Here is a 20,189-nt window from a genome sequence, read left to right as displayed (position 1 = left end):
AACACAAAGCTAATCCAGATCCAAAACCAAAATCACTTCACGGGGGTCAGTGAGCATTTCTAATAAAATAACACATATAAATATTCACTAGTTTTGGCAAATAAGAAATATGAATGCAAATTACAAATTGCAAAGATCCAGACTCCTCTTAACTAGTAATATTCCAGTAGCTCACATTAATTAGTCATTTTAGTGAGTGCACATGTTTGGACCCACAGAATTTCATAACCTCCAGATTTTCAATAGTAGTTCCTTTTGTATATAGACCAAAATGTAGTTTATTTACTTGTTTAATCAAATTGCATCCTCCAAGGACAATTCCATATACAGATTAGGTAAAGTAGATGATAACGGTGAAATTCACAGTTCCCTTTAATTGGTAATTACACAGCAGTTGTTCGTTAGAACATGAATCCAAATTAGAGAGTACTTAATATGCAGCCTCTATTCAAAATACAAGGTACTTAGATATAAAATCAATCCATCCACGTTAGGGAATACTCTACCACTAATATTGAAAATTGCAGAATCCGTCCATTAGGCAACAATTTGAAACCAAATAATTCCACTGTCCACAATATACTTATTGTTGTACCTTATTTTCAGACGATTGCCTGGCTTCTACGAAGCTGAAGAAAATCCGTATGTAATAAACCTCTGGTGAAACCGCCCCCTAGGAGGTGGAGAAACGCGTCAGGATTAACTAGTGGGCAAACATTTTTTTTTCAGCTCCTCAACTACCAATAGTGTGTTTTACAGCCCCCATGCATCCGTGTGTTATGCGGCCCCCCATGCATCCGTGTGTTGAGCATATTACATACATGTCCATTTACCAGTATTATTTACAGCCCTGTTGTGCAGATTATACTCCATAATGTGTAGCATAATAACCACAACGTTCATCCTAATAGTCCAAATGGCAGAGCAATAGCCAGTTCTACAGCCCACTAACTGCAGCATAAAAGCCCCAATGTGCAAAATGTATCTCTGTGTCCAGCCTGATACACCTCATGTCCTGCCTAATAGCCCCATATGAGCAGCAATCTGTACTTAGCTACGCAACTGGAGTCATATCTGAGTATTCCTGGGAATGTCCAGTGTGCCATAGAATGGACCCTAATGACTGGCATCTACAGTGAGCCACCAGTAGGAGTAATCTACCATAGTGCAGGGTACTTGTCAATAGACACAGTATATAGAGATAATTGCAATCTTTGGCAGTATGATCTCTGGGAGGGAGCTCCGTTATGGGGGCGTGGTCATGCGTATCTCGTTGTTAGGCCAGGATGATGTGTTTAGCCCCCCCCACACTTCACCATCGAAGAGGGGACAATGCAGGAGGTTTCCTTGCTGTCCTCCCTGCTGTCCCAGGAGTATGGGGGAACTCTCAAAAATTCAGGAGTCAGTAGGCAACTATAATATATGGTAATTACCACAAGGGGTTACACTAAGAGTGGATTACAGAGAGAAACAGAACAATCAATATCTGCTGTGAGAACATAATGACTGTTATTCAGCATATTGTACTTTACTAAAAAGAGAAAATAAATTATAATGTGTGTTTATAGTGATAAGGGATATAAGCCAACCATCCGGCGTCCCACACAGTGAGCTAATAAAGAAAGACTCTGAGACAAGTATTTGGCAAAATTATTTTAGTCACAGCTTTATAAAACACTTCCAAACTATTTGGGAGACAAGCGGCTTGCAAGGCTAATAAAATTCACCACATTTTTCCAGTTCCATCTGGAAAAATAGGGTGTGTTCTGCCCACCATGTAGGCACCACAACAACGTCCTGTTGAGACCAGCCCCTTGGCATAAATCACTCTAATTGCTGAAACCTGGCACGCCGCCCGTATTTGCCCAAACGTTGAAGCTGGAACCATGCGTGCAGCCATTTTCCCAGGGTGATACTGCCTGGCCCTGCTGGCTCCCCCCCTTTCTATGCATTGCTCACCGCTTTCCTGCCAAGCATGGCCCTCATGATCCTGTCCATGGGGACCGAAGCCCTCACCACTACGACTTCCTGTAACAACCAACTCCCAAGCGCCTCCTACACATTGGTAAACATATCAAGTGCAACAACTTAAATGTGCACCCCATCACTCCTCTAAAAAACCTGCACATTTGAACCCGATTTTGCTTCTGCTGCTGCCACGATAGGTAATAAACTTGGCAATAGTAGACTTCACTTTATTTCTCACCCTAAATGCTTGCCCCCTGTTTGACCATACAGCTCCAATACTCAAAATCCTGAAGCACATTCTCCAACTCTCACCGCCAAGTCTTACACTGATCTGACTCCATTGGTCCTGCCACCAAAAAAATCATCTGCACCACTGATTTGCATCCTGTGCTTGATTCAAAACACCACTGCAAAAAGAAACTAAAGGCTCCAAAAAATGCACATGATACTGAACAGCCCATAGGCAAACACTTAACTAAATAATACCCATCAGACTGAAAAAACCCATCAACCTACAGCTGTCAGGGTGCAGCAGTAACATTCAAAAAGCAGACTGTCTTATTTTGTCATAAGGGCCCCTTTTCCATGCTTTTTGACCATTTTTACAGCCCTGTCAAAGGATTGATATTGGAGCGAACACTTCTTCCTTTCCAGAGCATCGCTAACCGATGCCCCTGCCGGGTAAGATAGGTGCTGGAACAGCCTAAAATTTCCCGCTGCCTTCTTAGGAACCAGCCCAGAGGCAAAATTACTAAATTTAAAATGGGAGGCTCCTGGAATGGGCCAGCCATTTGGTCCAACATCAGCTCCTTGATAATCTTATCCCTGACTATTGCAGATCATCATCATCATCATCATCAACATTTATTTATATAGCGCCAGCAAATTCCGTAGCTCTTTACAATTGGGAACAAACATTAATAAGACAATACTGGGTAATACATACAGACAGAGAGGAAAGAGAACCCTGCTCGCAAGCTTACAATCTATAGGACAATGGGAGTTTGAAACACAAGGGCATGTGCTACATCATATTGCACAATGGACCAGCTAGAACGCAAAGGTAAAAGTATTGAGTGGGCTGTGTGTGTGGCAATGTTGGTCAGAGGGTTGTTGTCTTGCATTAGCAGTGTAGAGGATGGTAATAGGGTAATCTAGGGAAATTAAGATGGTGGTTGAGGAATATCATAACCTTGTCTGAAGAGGTGGGTTTTCAGTGAACGCTTGAAGGTTTGAAGACTAGAGGAAAGTCTTACTGTGCGTGGGAGGGAATTCCACAAAGTGGGTGCAGCACAAAAAAAGTCCTGTAACCGAGAATGGGAGGATGTGATGAGAGTGGAAGAGAGACGCAGATCTTGTGCAGAACAGAGGTGTTGAGTTAGGAGATAGTTTGAGACAAGTGAGGAAATGTATGTTGGTGCAATTTTGTTGATGGCCTTGTATATTAGTAGAAGAATTTTATATTGGATTCGTTGAAATACAGGCAGCCAATGTAGAGACTGACAGAGTGGCTCAGCAGAGGAATAACGGATTGCAGGGAAAATCAATTTAGCCGCTGCATGCAAAATAGATTGTAGGGGTTCAAGTCTGACTTTGGGAAGACCAGTAAGGAGGGAATTGTAATAGTTGATGTGGGAAATGATGCGTGCATGAATTAATGTTTTTTTGGTGTCTTGTGTCAGATATGTGCGTATTCTGGAAATGTTCTTTAGGTGTATGTAACATGATTTAGATATAGAGTTGATGTGGGGAATAAACGACAGTTGGGAGTCAAGGATTACACCTAGTCAACGAGCTTGCGGGGTGTGATTTATGGTCATGTTATCATCATCATCATTTATTTATATAGCGCCACTGATCCCGCAGCGCTGTCCAGAGAACTCATTCACATCTGTCCCTGCCCCATTGGAGCTTACAGTCTAAATTCCCTAATATAGACACACACTCACACACAGACAGTCAGACAGACAGGTAGAGACTAGGGTCTATTTTGATAGCAACCAATTAACCTACTATTATGTTTTTGGAGTGTGGGAGGAAACCGGAGCACTCCCGGAGGAAACCCATGCAAACACAGGGAGAACATACAAACTCCACACAGATAAGGCCATGGTTGGGAATTGAACTCATGACCCCAGCGCTGTGAGGCAGAAGTGCTACCACTTCGCCACCGTGCTGCCCATGTTATCAAAAGAAATAGAAATGTGAGGCAGGAAGCTTCTGTTTTTGGGTGGGAATATTATTAATTCAGTTTTTGAAAGATTGAGTTTGAGTTGGCGAGAAGACAGCCAAAATGAAATGGCAGAAAGACAGTCAGTAACGTGAGACAACACAGATGGTGAAAGATCAGGAGAGGATAGATAGATTTGTATATCATCTGCATAGAGATGATACTGAAATCCAAAGGAGCTTATTACTTTTCCAAGAGAAGTGTTGTAGATAGAGAATAGCAGAGGACCTAGGACTGAGTCTCGTGGTAATCCAACTGATAAAGGAAGCGGAGCCGAGGTGGATCCAGATAAATTAACAGTGAAAGAGCGATGAGATAGGTAGTATGAGAACCAGAATAGGACAGTGCCTTCAAGACCTAGGGATTGTAGCGTTTGTATGAGGAGAGAGTGGTCAACAGTGTCAAATGCAGCAGAGAGATCCAGGAGAATTAGAAGAGAGTAATGGTTATTATTTTTTGCTGTGATCAAATCATTGACAACCTTGGTCAGTGCAGTCTCTGTGGAGTGTTGAGAGCGAAAGCCTGACTGAAGAGGATCCAATAGGTTGTTTGCTGTAAGAAAGTGTGTGAGGTGAGTGTAGGCAATTCTCTGGAGAAGCTTGAAGGGGCATGGAAGTTGAGAGATGGGGCGGTAATTTACGAGAGAGTTAGGGTCAGAATTCTGTTTTTTTTAAAATGGAAGTAATCACTGCATGCTTGAATAGTGATGGAAAAATACCAGTAGAAAGAGATAGATTACAGATTTTAGTTAGAGGGGGAATGAGCACAGGAGACAAGGACATACCAATTTGTGAAGCAATGGGATCAAGTGGACAGGAGGTAGAGTAGGAAGATGAGAAGTGAGTAGAAACTTCCTCTTCATTTGTGGGATCAAATGAAGAGAGAGTGTCAGAGGGTGCTACAAAGGAATTGAGCTGATTGCTTGTCAAGGGAGATGATATCATTTCAAGTCTGATCTTATCAATTTTGTCCTTGAAATAGAAAGCAAGATCCTGTGCACTGATGGTAGTTGGAGGACTTGGGGCAGGAGGATTCAGAAGAGATTTAAGTGTGTTAAAGAGACATTTGGGGTTAGAAGCCTGAGCATACATGAGAGATTGGAAGTAGGTTTGTTTAGCAGTGTCCAGAGCATTTCTATAGGAGTGGTAGATATCAGATTATGTGATGAAATCATTAGAGGTACAAGATTTACGCCAGTGACGTTCTACTTTGCGAGAAAGTTTTTGTAGAGTTCGTGTTACTGTAGTGTGCCATGGTTGGCAACAAATTCTACGCAAAGTATGTAGTGTCGCTGGAGCCACTTGATCCAGGGCAGTTGCTAGGGTTTGATGAAAATGGGGTACTGCCCGATCAGGGGAGGAGAATGTAGAAATTGGGGAGAGAAGGTGTTGGGGAGAGGTGGAAAACTGTTGAAAATCAATAGAGTTGAAATTCCTGCGGTTGTGAGGAGGTTTGGAAGAGTTTGTCACTAGAGAGAGTAAAGAACTGGGGGTGAGCGAGAAGCTAATAAGGTGATGATCCGAGAGGGGGAAAGGAGTGTTGAGGAAATAAGAAACTGAGCATAGTCTAGAGAAAACAAGATCAAGACAGTGGCCATCCTGATGTATAGTGGATTCAATCCACTGGGAGAGGTCAAGTGAGGATGTTAGAGAGAGAAGTTTGGAAACAGCATTGGAACATGGATTAGAAATAGGGATGCTGAAATCACCCATGATGATGGTGGGGATATCAGTAGATAAGAAGTGAGGGAACCATGCAGAGAAGTGTTCAAGAAATTGTTGGTGGGGTCTAGGGGGGCGATAGATGACAGCAACACGCATAGAGAATGGGTTAAAAATCCTAACAGCATGTACTTCAAAAGATGTGAACGTGAGTGATGGGACACTTGGTAGAATTGTGAATGTGCACTGTGGGGAGAGAAGTAGTCCGACCCCCCCCCCCTCCTTGTCTGGCTCCTTTTCTGGGGGTGTGGGTGAAATGGAGACCACCATGTGAAAGGGCTGCAGGTGAGGCAGTGTCTGATTGCGTGAGCCATGTTTCTGTTATTGCTAGAAGGTTGAGGTTGTTTGAGAGGAAGAGATCATGAATGGAGGTAAGTTTGTTACAAACAGAACGTGCATTCCAAAGGGCACATTTAAAGGACTTTGGAAGATAGGGGAGACAGGTGATGCATTTGAGGTTTGCTGGATTTCTATAGTGTTCAGATATATGTGTGTGGGAGAAGTGAGGGGGACCTGGATTAGGTGATATATCACCAGCTAATAGAAGCAGGGAGGAAGAAAGGTAGGAAAGATGATTGTAAGATGTGTGTTTTTTTAGTTTCTGGTGGCAGGATGCGGCTGTTAAAGTTATTGAATTTAAATAGGAAAATAGTTCATGAGTGTTCACTAGAGGTGAGTGAAGTAATGAAGGGGCAATGTGGACAGAGGTGTGTGTTGCAGGATGGGTGAGGGATGATATAGTCCTAAAGATAATGCCATGAAAAGACAGAAAGAAAAGTATTTTGGCAAGCATTGGGATTTATGAGTCAAATAGCAAAAATGAGGGAATTAAGGAAGTACCTAATTGCAATGTCCAGTGTAATCAGATAAGTAGTGCAGGGCTAGGCTGCAGCAAATGTTGTTTATCCATGGATGTCTGGATTGTATAGAGTAATGATGTGGGAGTCATGTGGGGGAATGGGTGGAAGTGTTGAATGGAGAGTAATAAAGATCAGATGATTGAATAGCTGAGTTTTTGCAGAGTCATGAGAGAGGAGAGTGGTTCAAATTCAGTATCATTTCTTTCTACTTGTGATGGCAGACAAAGCATAAAGTAGAACTAAAAGCACAGTGATGAGATAGGGGACTGAAATAACTGTAGCATGGGTAGGGAGTGGTTCAACAGGTAGTAAAGCAGGCTGATTAAACATAGTGGATTTTACAGTGATAACAAACTGACAGATAAAACAAACTTTCATGAGATGAGAAGAAAATAAGATCAGAGTCCAAAACAGTCCTCATGCTAAATGGAGCTTGTAGCCAGGGTGAGATGAAAACATCAGAGGTGGAATATGGAGTTTCAAGTGAATACTGACTGTAGTCCTTGTGTAGCTGAGTTAATAGGGAGAATTTTCTTCTCCTGTTTCACTCCGGTATAACTCCGAATTATGCTATTTAAATTTGTTACACTTGTAACTAGACACACACTAACTATGCAGCCATCACTGGCTATGCAGCCATTCTACTATGAATATATCTGGTCAACAGACACATGTGATCAGTGTTCTTCAATCAAGCTCTTAATAAACTCCCCCATCCAACACTAGCCATAAAAGGTTTAAACAAACAACAAACAGTGAAAGGACAACTTGCCATGAGGCTGGAGTAATTACCATTAGAAATACAATTGCACTTTCTTAATTTCAGATCAGAGACTATTGCAATAAGGCTGTAGTAATTACCATTAGAAATAAAATTGCACGTAAATAAGAAATAGAAATAAGATTGCATGTTAATTGACTTAAAATTCCTGTGAACCCCCTTGGGAGATGCTTCTTCTAACAGTAATCCTAAAACCTTCCATAAAAGCCTGCCTGCAACAATTTGGCTTCTTCCCTTTTTGGATACCTAGCCAGCCACTCTACCATCCTGCTCATCTTTACTGGATTATTTGCCCTCCCAGGCACAATCGCTCCAGGTAGATTTTCATCTTGAATGCCTTTCCTTCTTGTGTAATCATTGGCAGATGATTTCCGCTGCAGAATGCACACGTATGTCTGAATCTACAGTGCGCCCTTGCTCAACATTTGGATTTTTCCTGCCTGACCGTGCCAGGCCTCTCTGCTCCAAATCTTATGGCTGCACCATTCCTTTCCACCGATGCACCACTCTGTGATCCATTCCGTACTCCGACACTTATGGGCCTTTGTCCTTGTGACTTCAATTTAGAAGCCTCATCATATCTCCATTGTACTGAACCCCCGTATTCTCTATAAACTGAATGAATAAAATTTGCGTACTTTAGCATAGATATTGCACTGCCTGGGAATGCCTCCACGTAACAACCAGAGTACACAAACATCCTGCTCAGCCAATTATCTATAGGTTTGTATGGAACTGCTTGTGCTGCTACCTCTCTTCTTCCTTGAATCCCACCTCAGTTAATGTAAATAGATCAAACAAAATTATCCTTCTCAGTTTCCATCCTGGTGTATTTTGACAAATGACCCGTCACTGCTCCCAAATCACAACCGTCAGCTACACTTCCCTGTACGAACAAACTTTCCTTCTGCGACTTCTGCACAAGCTTCTTCCTTACCGCATCCATACCGGGGCCCACTAGCTTCTTCTTCCTCCTATTATCCCTTAATACAGGCCGCTGCTCCTTCAATGGCTTATACATCTGCTCGCTCTCTGATTCGGATGAACTATCGTCACCGAACTGTAACTCATGTCCTCTTGATTCTTATAAACATCCCTAACCTTAACATTTGTGTCACCTACATCATTATCATCAATTGTACATTATAATTTTGCGCAGCCTTATTATTAATCTCGCCATTCCCTTACGATGCGATGAATGTCCTTTTGGCCACATTGGAAATGGCGTCAGCCAGACATAATGCACCGCTGGCTGCGCTGGACCTGGCGTCAGCTCTCCGATGTACATTATCCTGTAATCCAATGAATGACCTTTTGGCCGCGCTGAAAATAGCGTAATAATGTATAATAGTAACTTATTAGCGCTATGCAATTTTTTAGCAAAGAATGTGTATAGTCAGGAATAATACTTGTAATAGCTGTAATAAGACACCTCCAAGTACTATGTCCTCGCCCCCATGTGCTTGTATGGCCATAAACCTTCCAAGTGAATAAACGAACATATAGCAAGAAGGGGTCAAGCACATCTAGGACACATTGGCAGAAAAGAAAAGTGGTGCAAGATGGAATTGTCCTTGGGCCGTCCCACCCATCCTTATGTTGGATCTTAAAAAGGACTTGCACACTTTAACAAACCAAGCACTTCAGCCACAAAAGTGCCACTCCTTGTGGCTGAAGTCCTTGATTTGTTTGGGCCCTCACAAAACAAGCTAACAATGGCCTTAAGCCACCTAAGGTAACAGAGCTGTAAATGAACTCTACTGTGGCAAGATGTTGTTATCATCCTCAGCCTCATCAGTGTGCACATCATCCTTACATATTATTAATTCATCACCGCTGGAATCCACCGTTACAGACGTCTCAGTATTTTGATGTAATTGGCAGGAAAGGCCTTCCTCGTGGAGCTTGAAGTTCATTTTTATGAACATAATCTTTTCCACAATTTGAGCCTGTGCTGAAAACTCTTCCCGAATACACATTGGAGGGTTGACACCTTAGTCATTGCAAAGCGAGTTGGTACATGGGTCTCCAAATTCCCTTTTTTTCCTCCCAGTATGTAAAGGGACTGTCTGATGTGTCTATTTCTATGCTGTAGTGAAAATAATCCTCCACCATCCTTTGAAAGCTGATAGTAGGATCAGGTGGAGTTACGGCAGAGGTGTCACATTTTTTGGTCATTTATTTTAGACCAGACCAGATGTCAAATTTGATACTGAGTCATCTGCATCATCCATGGGTCTCTTGGGAAAACTAAGTTTTTCCTAGCAACAGTTGAGTGAGAAGCTGAAGGAGGAGGCGGCGTCCTGGCACATAACACTTGAGCTGTCATCTTGCTCACCATGAGCTCCTTGCATCTTTTTAGACCTGTGTCAGTTGGAAACAAAGAAAAGACATAGCTCTTAAACCGAGGATCAAGCACAGTTGCCAAAATGTAGTGATCCGATTTTAAGATTTTGATAACTCTTGGATCCTGGCAAAGCGAATAAAGTACTTGACTTACAAGTCCAATATATTTAGCGTAATTGCTTTGTTTAATCTCATCCTTCAGTTTCTCAAGCTGCTTTTCCAAAAGTCTAATTAAGGGAATCACTTGACTCAAGCCAGCAGCGTCTGAACTGAATGTGTATTCATTTTCACTTAACCCTGGATATATATGAACAGCGTGGCACAGACCAGCCACTTTTCTTATAACCTTTTGGCTGGAGATCTATTTCCTTTTTTGTCCATTAGGAGTTGTGTGTATATATGTTTTTCAACTTGGCTATTACTGCGTATGCCGATTATATTGCATTTCATTGTTGACCGTATTGTCATTGTTTTCTTTGCAATGATCATGTTTTATCTGGATTGCGTATATATGTTTAATTTAGGTATGTTGTGTTTCATGTTTTAAGATTGTAATAAATTTTATGTTTTCACTATATTGCTGTTACGGACTTACCTTATCCCCGCCGCTCCGTCCAGCCGCACTTCCGCATTCAGGACCATGTGACCGCACCCGGAGGCGGTCACATGACCACAACCTAGAGGCGGGGATTTTGAATCCCCTTCTGTATAAAAACCTCACTCTGACACTCGCTGAGTGTCAGAGCAACACTTACCTGTTCCTGGCTCCTGCTCTTCGTGGATTGCAGTGTCTTCCTGTTCCTGTGTCTCCTGTGTGCTGATCTCTGCCTGTTTGACTTCCCTGGCTCTCTATTCCCTGTGTACCGACCCGGCTTGCTGACCATTCTCCTATTCTTGTGACCCGTGTACCGAACCTGGCTTGTTGACTCCGAGTTGCCTTCTGATTCTGCCTGACTCCATTCCTGTGTACCGAACCGGCTCGTTGACTCCGCTACCACCGCTTCACTCCGCTGTACTACATCTTGAGGCGAACCTGGGGACCGCGACCTGCGACTCCTGGCAGCGAAGCCCACCCCGCCTTGCGGCGGTTCTTGGTGAACACCGGGGAGATCGTTAGACTCCGCACCTCAGGTAAGCCAGCGCTAATCAAGATTAGTAATATAGTATCCAGAATCTGTTACAGTTTGCTCTGACCATGGATACCACAGCTAAAGATCTGTTGGAGCATTTAGTAGGAAGGATGGATAAACAAGAAGCTAACCAAGAGCAACTTTTAAAATTCCTCAATAGTCTATCCACTCGCTTGGATGTTGTCCAGAACACCCTAGTGGCTGGTGGATCACCTGGGCCGGCAGTGGCCCCTGTACCTCAGGCCGCAGCAGCAGCTTCTTCCTCGCAGCTACGGTTGCCTAACCCACCTAAGTTCGATGGAGACCCTAAAAATTGCAGAGGTTTTTTAAATCAATGCTCCATACAATTCGAGCTTCTACCTGGGAACTTCCCCTCCGGAAAAACGAAAGTGGCCTATGTGATTTCGTTATTGTCCGGTCAAGCTTTAGCATGGGCTTCCCCCTTGTGGGAGAGGGACGACCCCATTCTACATAACTTCAACCTCTTCTTGTCCACCTTCAAGAAAATATTTGATGAGCCAGGAAGGGTGTCCAATGCCGCTTCCGGCTTACTACGTCTCCGCCAGGGAAACCAGTCTGTGGGGCAGTATGCGGTCCTCTTCAGAACCATGGCCTCTGAACTTCGCTGGAACGATGAGGCTCTAGTAGCTACATTCTGGCAGGGCCTTTCAGACCGAATCAAAGACGAGTTGGTATCCCAGGAACTCCCTACGTCTTTGGACGACATTATCTCCCTCTGTGTCAAAGTTGATTTGCGTTTCAAGGAACGTAATTCTGAGAAGGAACAGTCGCGGCGTAGCATGATTCGCTTGGCCCCCAACTTCCAAACCCCTGTTCTTCCCCCTGAAGAGCCCATGCAACTTGGGAGGACCCGCTTATCAGCCGAAGAGAGGGAGAGGAGATTTCGGAACAAGCTGTGTTTATATTGTGGAGAGAGTGGCCATCTTCTGAGTTCTTGTCCCAAACGCTCGGGAAACGACAGGGCCTAACGAGTTCTGGAGCTGTGTCGTTGGGCCTCTTTTCTCAGTGTCAGTCAGTTCCCAATAGTAATGATTGCCTGTCTATTCCCATTTCCCTTCAGTTAGGACAAAAGACCTTCCCGCAGTCGGCTCTTCTAGATTCCGGAGCCGCAGGAAATTTCATTTCCGCCACAGTAGTTAAACAATTCGCTATTCCCACACAAGCCTTGGAACAACCCATCTCTCTGATGGCCATTGATGGGGGAAGAATCCCTGAGGGGTCCATCCTGGTACGCACTATTCCTCTTCTACTTCAGATAGGAGCACTTCATCGGGAGAAGATTTCTTTTTTAGTAATACAAAGATCTACCAACCCAGTCATCCTAGGACTTCCTTGGTTTCGTGCCCACTCTCCCACCTTGGACTGGAAATCTGGTCACATATTGTCCTGGGGACAGTCCTGCTTCTCTCGCTGCCTACAGAGAGTGGTTCCCCCGAATAGTCCCAGACGTACCCAAGAATTTCCTGTGACTCTCCTGCCTGAGCCATACCAAACCTTCTCTGATGTTTTCTGTCAACAAGAGGCCACTAGACTTCCCCCTCACAGAATCTGGGACTGTGGCATTGATCTGATACCTGGTAAACCCATTCCCAGGGGCCGTGTTTACCCCCTTTCCCTCCCGGAATCTAAGGCTATGGAGGAGTACATCCAAGAAAATCTAAACAGGGGCTTCATCCGCAAGTCTGCCTCCCCAGCTGGGGCTGGCTTCTTCTTCGTAAAAAAGAAAGATGGGGGCCTCCGCCCTTGCATTGATTACAGAGGCCTGAATGCCATTACCGTTAAAAATCGGTATCCACTGCCACTGATTTCTGAACTATTCGACCGGATCAAGGGTGCCACCATCTTTTCTAAACTTGACCTCAGAGGAGCGTATAACCTTATACGCATTAAGGAGGGGGATGAATGGAAGACGGCGTTTAACACCCGAGACGGCCACTTTGAATATCTGGTCATGCCTTTCGGGCTATGCAATGCCCCAGCCATATTTCAGAGCTTTATGAATGAGCTGTTTCAAGACCTCTTGTACCAATCTGTAGTCATCTACTTGGACGACATTCTCATCTTTTCTCAAGATCTAGCATCTCATCGTACTCATGTATTGGAGGTCCTCTCTCGTATCCGAAGAAATCAGTTATTTTGCAAATTGGAGAAATGCACCTTCGAGCAGAGACAAATTCCCTTCCTGGGATATATTATTTCGGGCACCGGTCTACAGATGGATCCCACAAAATTGAAAGCCATACTTGACTGGCCCCAACCTTCAGGCCTTAAAGCCACTCAACGCTTCCTAGGATTCTCCAACTATTATCGTCAATTTATCAAGGGGTACTCCTCTCTCGTGGCTCCCATCACTGCATTGACCCGCAAATCTGCTGATGCTGGTATTTGGTCCTCTGAGGCTATCCAAGCCTTTATATTATTAAAGTCTCTCTTTTCATCCGCACCCATTCTTCAACAGCCAGATTGTTCTCGTCCCTTTGTCCTGGAGGTAGACGCCTCTTCTGTTGGCACAGGAGCCGTACTATCACAGCGAGGTCCTTCTGGAAAACTTCATCCCTGCGGATTCTTTTCCCGTCGCTTTTTACCTGCTGAGAGGAATTATGGGATTGGCGACAAAGAGCTCCTGGCCATCAAATTGGCTCTCTCCGAATGGAGACATTTACTAGAAGGAGCGCAATTCCCTATCACCATATATACCGACCATAAGAATTTGCTTTACTTACGCACTGCCCGATGTCTAAATCCTCGTCAAGCAAGGTGGTCCTTATTCTTCTCACGCTTTGATTTCAACATCACTTTTCACTCAGGATCTAAGAACACGAAGGCAGACGCCTTATCTCGCTCTTTTGATCCAGCTGACATGGAATCCTCGGAAGATAAGAAATTCATTGTAAATCCATGTCAAGTATTGGCAGCTACACATCTGAAAAAGGGTTGTCCTCCAGGCAAAACATTCATCTTGCCACATCTACGCACCCGGCTCCTTCACTGGGCTCATCACTCACTCTTCTCTGGGCATGCTGGCATTCGCAAGACCTGGGACTTATTGTCCCGAAGCTACTGGTGGCCTTCCTTGCTGGAGGATGTGAAGAGATTTGTTGCTGCTTGTTCCAAATGTGCTCAACACAAGACCTCTAGGAAGAAGCCTTATGGATGCTTGCTCCCATTACCCATTCCTGATTACCCTTGGTCACAGATCTCCATGGATTTTATCACGGACCTTCCCCCTTCCAAATCCTGTACTGTAGTGCTTGTGGTCACGGATCACTTCTCTAAAACAGCCCACTTTATTGCTCTCAAAGGCCTTCCTTCTTCCTCCTCCTTAGCCGATATTTTTATTAAAGAAATATTTCGCCTCCATGGCTGTCCTCAACATATTGACTCCGATAGGGGATCACAATTCATATCAAAATTTTGGCGGTCTTTTTGCAATAAATCCGGGATCAAGCTTGACTTCTCTTCCGCATATCATCCCCAGTCCAATGGGGCTACTGAGAGAACCAACCAAGAATTAGAGAAGTTTGTCAGAATATTTATCTCTAGTAACCAAGACAACTGGGTGGACCTTCTCCCTTGGGCCGAGTTCGCCCATAACAACCATTTTCATGAGGCCATCTCTAACTCCCCCTTTTTTGTTCTGTATGGCTGCCATCCTAGACTACCCACCTTCTCTCAAGTCTCATCTTCTGAAGTTCCAGCAGTGGACTCTCTGGTTCGTAACTTCTCTGATATTTGGGAACAAACCAAGACAAACTTAGAACAAGCAACTACTCGTTCCAAAAAATTCTACGATAAAAGGAGAAGAATGACTCCAAGTTTTGCAGTTGGTGACAGGGTATGGCTATCCACCCAGAACATTCGTTTAAAGGTTCCCAGTAAAAAATTTGCTCCCAAGTTTATTGGCCCTTTTGCTATATCTGAGATTATTAATCCCGTAGCCTTTAAATTGAGTCTGCCTCCCTCCTTACGCATACCCAATGTCTTCCATGTCTCCTTGTTAAAACCGATGGTAACCAACAGATTCTCCACCTCATCCAGAACTCCTCCTCCTGCTGTGGATCGGGATCAAGTGGAATACGAGATTAAAACTATCCTAGATTCTCGTAAAGTTCAAGGTGCCATACAGTTCTTGGTGGATTGGAAGGGTTACGGCCCTGAGGAGCGCTCATGGGTAAGAGCCATTGACCTACATGCTCCCCGTCTACTTAAATCCTTCCATAAAAAATTTCCTTTGAAACCCTATTAGGTGTTCGGAGTCCACCTTTATGGCAGGGGGTACTGTTACGGACTTACCTTATCCCCGCCGCTCCGTCCAGCCGCACTTCCGCATTCAGGACCATGTGACCGCACCCGGAGGCGGTCACATGACCACAACCTAGAGGCGGGGATTTTGAATCCCCTTCTGTATAAAAACCTCACTCTGACACTCGCTGAGTGTCAGAGCAACACTTACCTGTTCCTGGCTCCTGCTCTTCGTGGATTGCAGTGTCTTCCTGTTCCTGTGTCTCCTGTGTGCTGATCTCTGCCTGTTTGACTTCCCTGGCTCTCTATTCCCTGTGTACCGACCCGGCTTGCTGACCATTCTCCTATTCTTGTGACCCGTGTACCGAACCTGGCTTGTTGACTCCGAGTTGCCTTCTGATTCTGCCTGACTCCATTCCTGTGTACCGAACCGGCTCGTTGACTCCGCTACCACCGCTTCACTCCGCTGTACTACATCTTGAGGCGAACCTGGGGACCGCGACCTGCGACTCCTGGCAGCGAAGCCCACCCCGCCTTGCGGCGGTTCTTGGTGAACACCGGGGAGATCGTTAGACTCCGCACCTCAGGTAAGCCAGCGCTAATCAAGATTAGTAATATAGTATCCAGAATCTGTTACAATTGCAACCACCACTTTATATATCTCAACCCATTGGGTATTGGTCGCAGTATTACTTTTAGTATATCATTATAGAAGTCAATGAGCGCCCAGCAATTTTGAATCTATTTGTATCTTGTAAGGGTGGGATACTCTTAGCAGGTGCTGCTCTTGCTATTTTTTTTGCATAAGTTTCTGATTTTCCCAACACCTTGCTATGAACTCGCGTCAAATGGCGTAACATGGATGATGTTCCTAGATGTTTAAGGTCCTTACCTCTACTGACTGTGGCTTTACATACGCTACAAATGGCTAGACAACTGTTGTCACAATTTGGGTAAAAATAATTCCAAACATAAGAAGTGGATTTTTTGGTCTTATGTCCAGGTATAACAATGGCCTTCTTCTTAGCACGTGCTAGAACTGCTTTCACCTGTGCAGGACTTAAGCTGGGTACACACTACAGAAATTTCGACCAACTTTTTATGCAGAGCGATTTTACATGCCTTGTTTAGGACGATAAAGGGAAGAGTGGACGTCCCTTTAGAAACTTTTTACAACCATGTTGTCGTGAGCAATGATTGTAATTTCGTACTCACTGTTATGGATCGGTCGGAAGTTTATACACACTACACAGCGGAAACGAGATTGGACCGAAAATATAACGGTACAACCAACTAAATGAGGCGATAATCGTCCATTTGGGCAGACTTTCGACCATTGTGTCACACACTGACCTGACTTTTGAACGAGCGGTCGTATGTCGGCTGTTTGAGCCGATTATAGGATGAAAACAGTGTAGTGTGTACCCAGCTTTACACAAACAACATCATCCTCATCAACATCCTCATTAGCACCCTCGTTGGCTACACAAATAACTCCCTCATCCTATATAAAAAGAGGATCTCCCAGCGCAAAGGGAAAGGGGGTAAAGGGAATGATATGAGAAAGGAAAGCCAAAGAATATTTATTCTTTGAACAATTTCGGTGGTTCACCATGTTGTTTTCACCATCCGGTACAATGTGTTCCACCTATTAGTCCATCCAATGTTTTGGACGTACCCTCCCTAGTTTGGGCTTGCGGTACTATTACCATACAACGTTTTTGTGAGTTTTGACACACCTATCCATTTTATGTATATTTTAATACCTTACTATACCACTGACTATGTGCCTAGGTAGGTATAAGTGTCAAGTTTAAGTGTGTGTGTTTTTTTCATCTCATCCAAGTGTCATATATGCATTATGTTTATAACCTGCATCAGTTTATACACTGCATATACCAATACATTGTAGCAAATACCTCTTGTTTGGTGGCTTTCCTTTTTCATATCATTCCCTTTACCCCCTTTCCCTTTGCGTTGGGAGATCCTCTTTTTATATAGAATCTCTACCTAGGGGTGTGGGACCCTCCCCTTCTTTATCTCCCCGGCTGTCTATTTCTCTTTACCCGGGAAGCGCAGACTCCCCACAATTTACAATAACTCCCTCATCCTGTTGCAATTCCAAAGTGGCATCCTCAATTGGTGTATCACAGGCTATACTCGGGCTGTTCAGGCACACATCTGCAGAAATTATGAAAGGGGCCTTCTTATGGGTACACTATCAGAATGGTCACAATTGCACATAGCACTCGTGGATGGACTCTCCTCAGGGATTTTTGCCATTTCTGAATCTAAACATACATTTTCCTCTAATCATGCCTTACTGTTTTCTTCCAGCTCGGCTTTTACACGTAAAAGTATTTGGGCACCACTTTTGGAATCTGAATAACAAGGTCTTGTTTGGTCATGATTAGCCTTACAAGAAGATGCCTCAGTGACAGTTGCAGAACTTGCACTCATAGAGAAAGGCGAAAGCCTCATTCTTTCTTCGCCACTGCGCGTGTAGAATGGCATGTTGGCAATTTTTTTTTTTCTGCAGATAACTTTGCCTGGATTACAGGTCTTTTTTTCTTGACAAAAGTAAAAGTTTATTTACATTTTTGTTTCCCTGACTTAAAAACACTATGCACTTTTACAAAGGCTTTACCAGTTGACATGGAGGGATTACTATCATCATGACTGGTGCCAGCAGCTGCTTGGTGCTTCTGCTCTTCTGTGTACTGCTGTGAATCCATTTTGATAACTGTAAACTTTGACTGCAAGTTCAGAAGAAAGGCCTGCCAGAATGAGTATTTGTATTTCAGTAATGACACTTAGCAATGGAGCACTCCTCTTTGTGTGTAACCTATATAACATTGTACAATTTGACTGCTAACTCAGAATGAGAATTAGCAATGGAGTTCTCCTCTTTGTGTGTTACCTATATAATACAGTAGATTGTAATTACACCAAGCCTGCCAGCAACAGTATTTGTATTTCAGCAATGACAATTAGCAATGGAGCTCTCCTGAATGTCACTGTAGACAGTCACATTGTTGAACACTGCTACCCCCTCCTCTTTTAATTCTATCTATGTTGCTGCTCAACTGCTCTACAGACTGTGCTACCCCTTCTCTGTCCGTCTTTCAAATGGTGCTAAATTGCCGTAGAGGGCGGTACTTTTTGATTTCAAAACATGCGAGAACCGGCGACGCAGCAATGATGTTTTGCCTCATTTTCGATTCCGAAAAAGCGTGAAAGTACTGTTGGGGTATCGGGGTTCACAGATACTTCTATCAATCACCTTCAATGTCAGTCAGATCTTCCTTGATTTGCAGTTTATTGGTGAACAGAAAAACCCAACACCTGTATTATTTAATGCTGAGTAATTCTGATTCTGTTCCAATCAGACTCTTTTTTTATAAAGTAGAATATTAGGGCTATAGAAGCTTAACAACCAATCATAAGACAGCAAGTTATGAAAACAACAACAAGCTAAGTATGCATACTGTGCATCTTTATTATTTATGTTTTTATCCTCTCAGGCATTCTGCTACCAGTATGGTTGTTACTTTACACACAACGTTACGTTCAGCTTTGCGTCCTAGGATTGTTCATGTTCTCTGAGAACATATTGTTGTAACATTGTTTCAAGGCTTCAATCTTTTTCTCTTCTCATTCTTAGTAAAATATTTGCTAATTTCTTTTAAGGCTATGGTATATTATTTTCTAAAGCTTAGCACATGATGGATATTAAATTAATAATCATACAATTCTACTCTTACAGTACCGAGCCGGCTTGGCTCTGTACTCGGATATGCTTAGTTTGGGTGTGTTCGGTTCGGAACCGAGCCTGAGCATCTCTACTTTAAAGGAGTCTAATCGCATAATAAATTAACATGTGCAGCATAAATATATTTTGCATACACCTTGGAATTTTTTTAGCTTTAAAAACCTGATGTTTTGCCAGCAAAAGGGCTTGTTTTTGCTTCCCACTATATACTAATAGGGTTATTAATTGTTTTAGGGTTAGCCTAAAACAAATAATATGAGCGGTGCTACTGGTAGGAGGAATAGAGCACTAGGTGTCAATCTGACACCTTGGTCCAGAGCTGGATTAAGGCTGTGGTGGGTCCGGGGCACTTTAGACACGGGGAAACCTATGTTGTAACATAGTTATCATTTTAGACAAATACACATGCAATAATGTGTGAACTATTGTTCGCTGCCCGCAGCTCTGCCTTCACAAGCAGTACAGTGTGAAGCGGGACATACCTCCCAACTGTCCTTGTGGTCGGACCAAATCCTGACTAAGTGAGAAAGTCACGCAAATTCGGGACTGCTCCACCAGATTCAGGACAGCTTACAGACTGTCCTGCTCTCTCCTACCTGTTCTTTCACCACCTGTGGCTGCTGGTGTCTTTAGATCAGTTGCTGCTTGTCTGGATCCTGGAGTGTTGGAAGCCCTATTTGGAAAAAATGGGTACATGAAATTTAGAAAACTCCAACCAACCATGACATTAAATCAGTATTGCACCCATTTTTTTATAATTAGCCTTTCCTCCAGCCCCAAAATTAAAATAATAGTATTTACACTTGATAAATAGATCTTTTTTCTCCAACCAGCCCTGACATTACATTTATAGCATACACATGTAATAAATAAACCTATTTCCCTCCATCCAAACAGCCCCAGCAATAAATTTAATCATTTCCCACAACCATCCCCGGCATTATATAATATTCACATTTAATAAATAGACCTCACTTTCTCCAAACAGCCCCATATTCAATCAATAGCACCCAAACCACCCCAGAATTAGACTAAACGTCCACTCACCCCATCTTAAATTCATAGGCCCCACTATTAAATTAAATGCCCCATCATCGCCTCACAAATAAAATACCACC

At 43.5% G+C, this 20,189-nt stretch overlaps 1 protein-coding gene across 6 annotated transcripts in view; it reads left to right on the top strand.

Annotated features, from left to right (window-relative positions):
* LOC142140662 (NACHT, LRR and PYD domains-containing protein 3-like) overlaps window positions 1–20,189 on the top strand; it is a 141,818-nt gene that overhangs the window by 22,293 nt on the left and 99,336 nt on the right. The gene's annotated exons all lie outside the window — the stretch shown is intronic.

The sequence above is a fragment of the Mixophyes fleayi genome, chromosome 2, assembly GCF_038048845.1.
Source record: "Mixophyes fleayi isolate aMixFle1 chromosome 2, aMixFle1.hap1, whole genome shotgun sequence".
NCBI lineage: Eukaryota > Metazoa > Chordata > Amphibia > Anura > Limnodynastidae > Mixophyes > Mixophyes fleayi.
The sequence above is the reverse complement of the archived record's forward strand: the minus strand, read 5'-3'. Positions and strand labels throughout refer to the sequence as shown.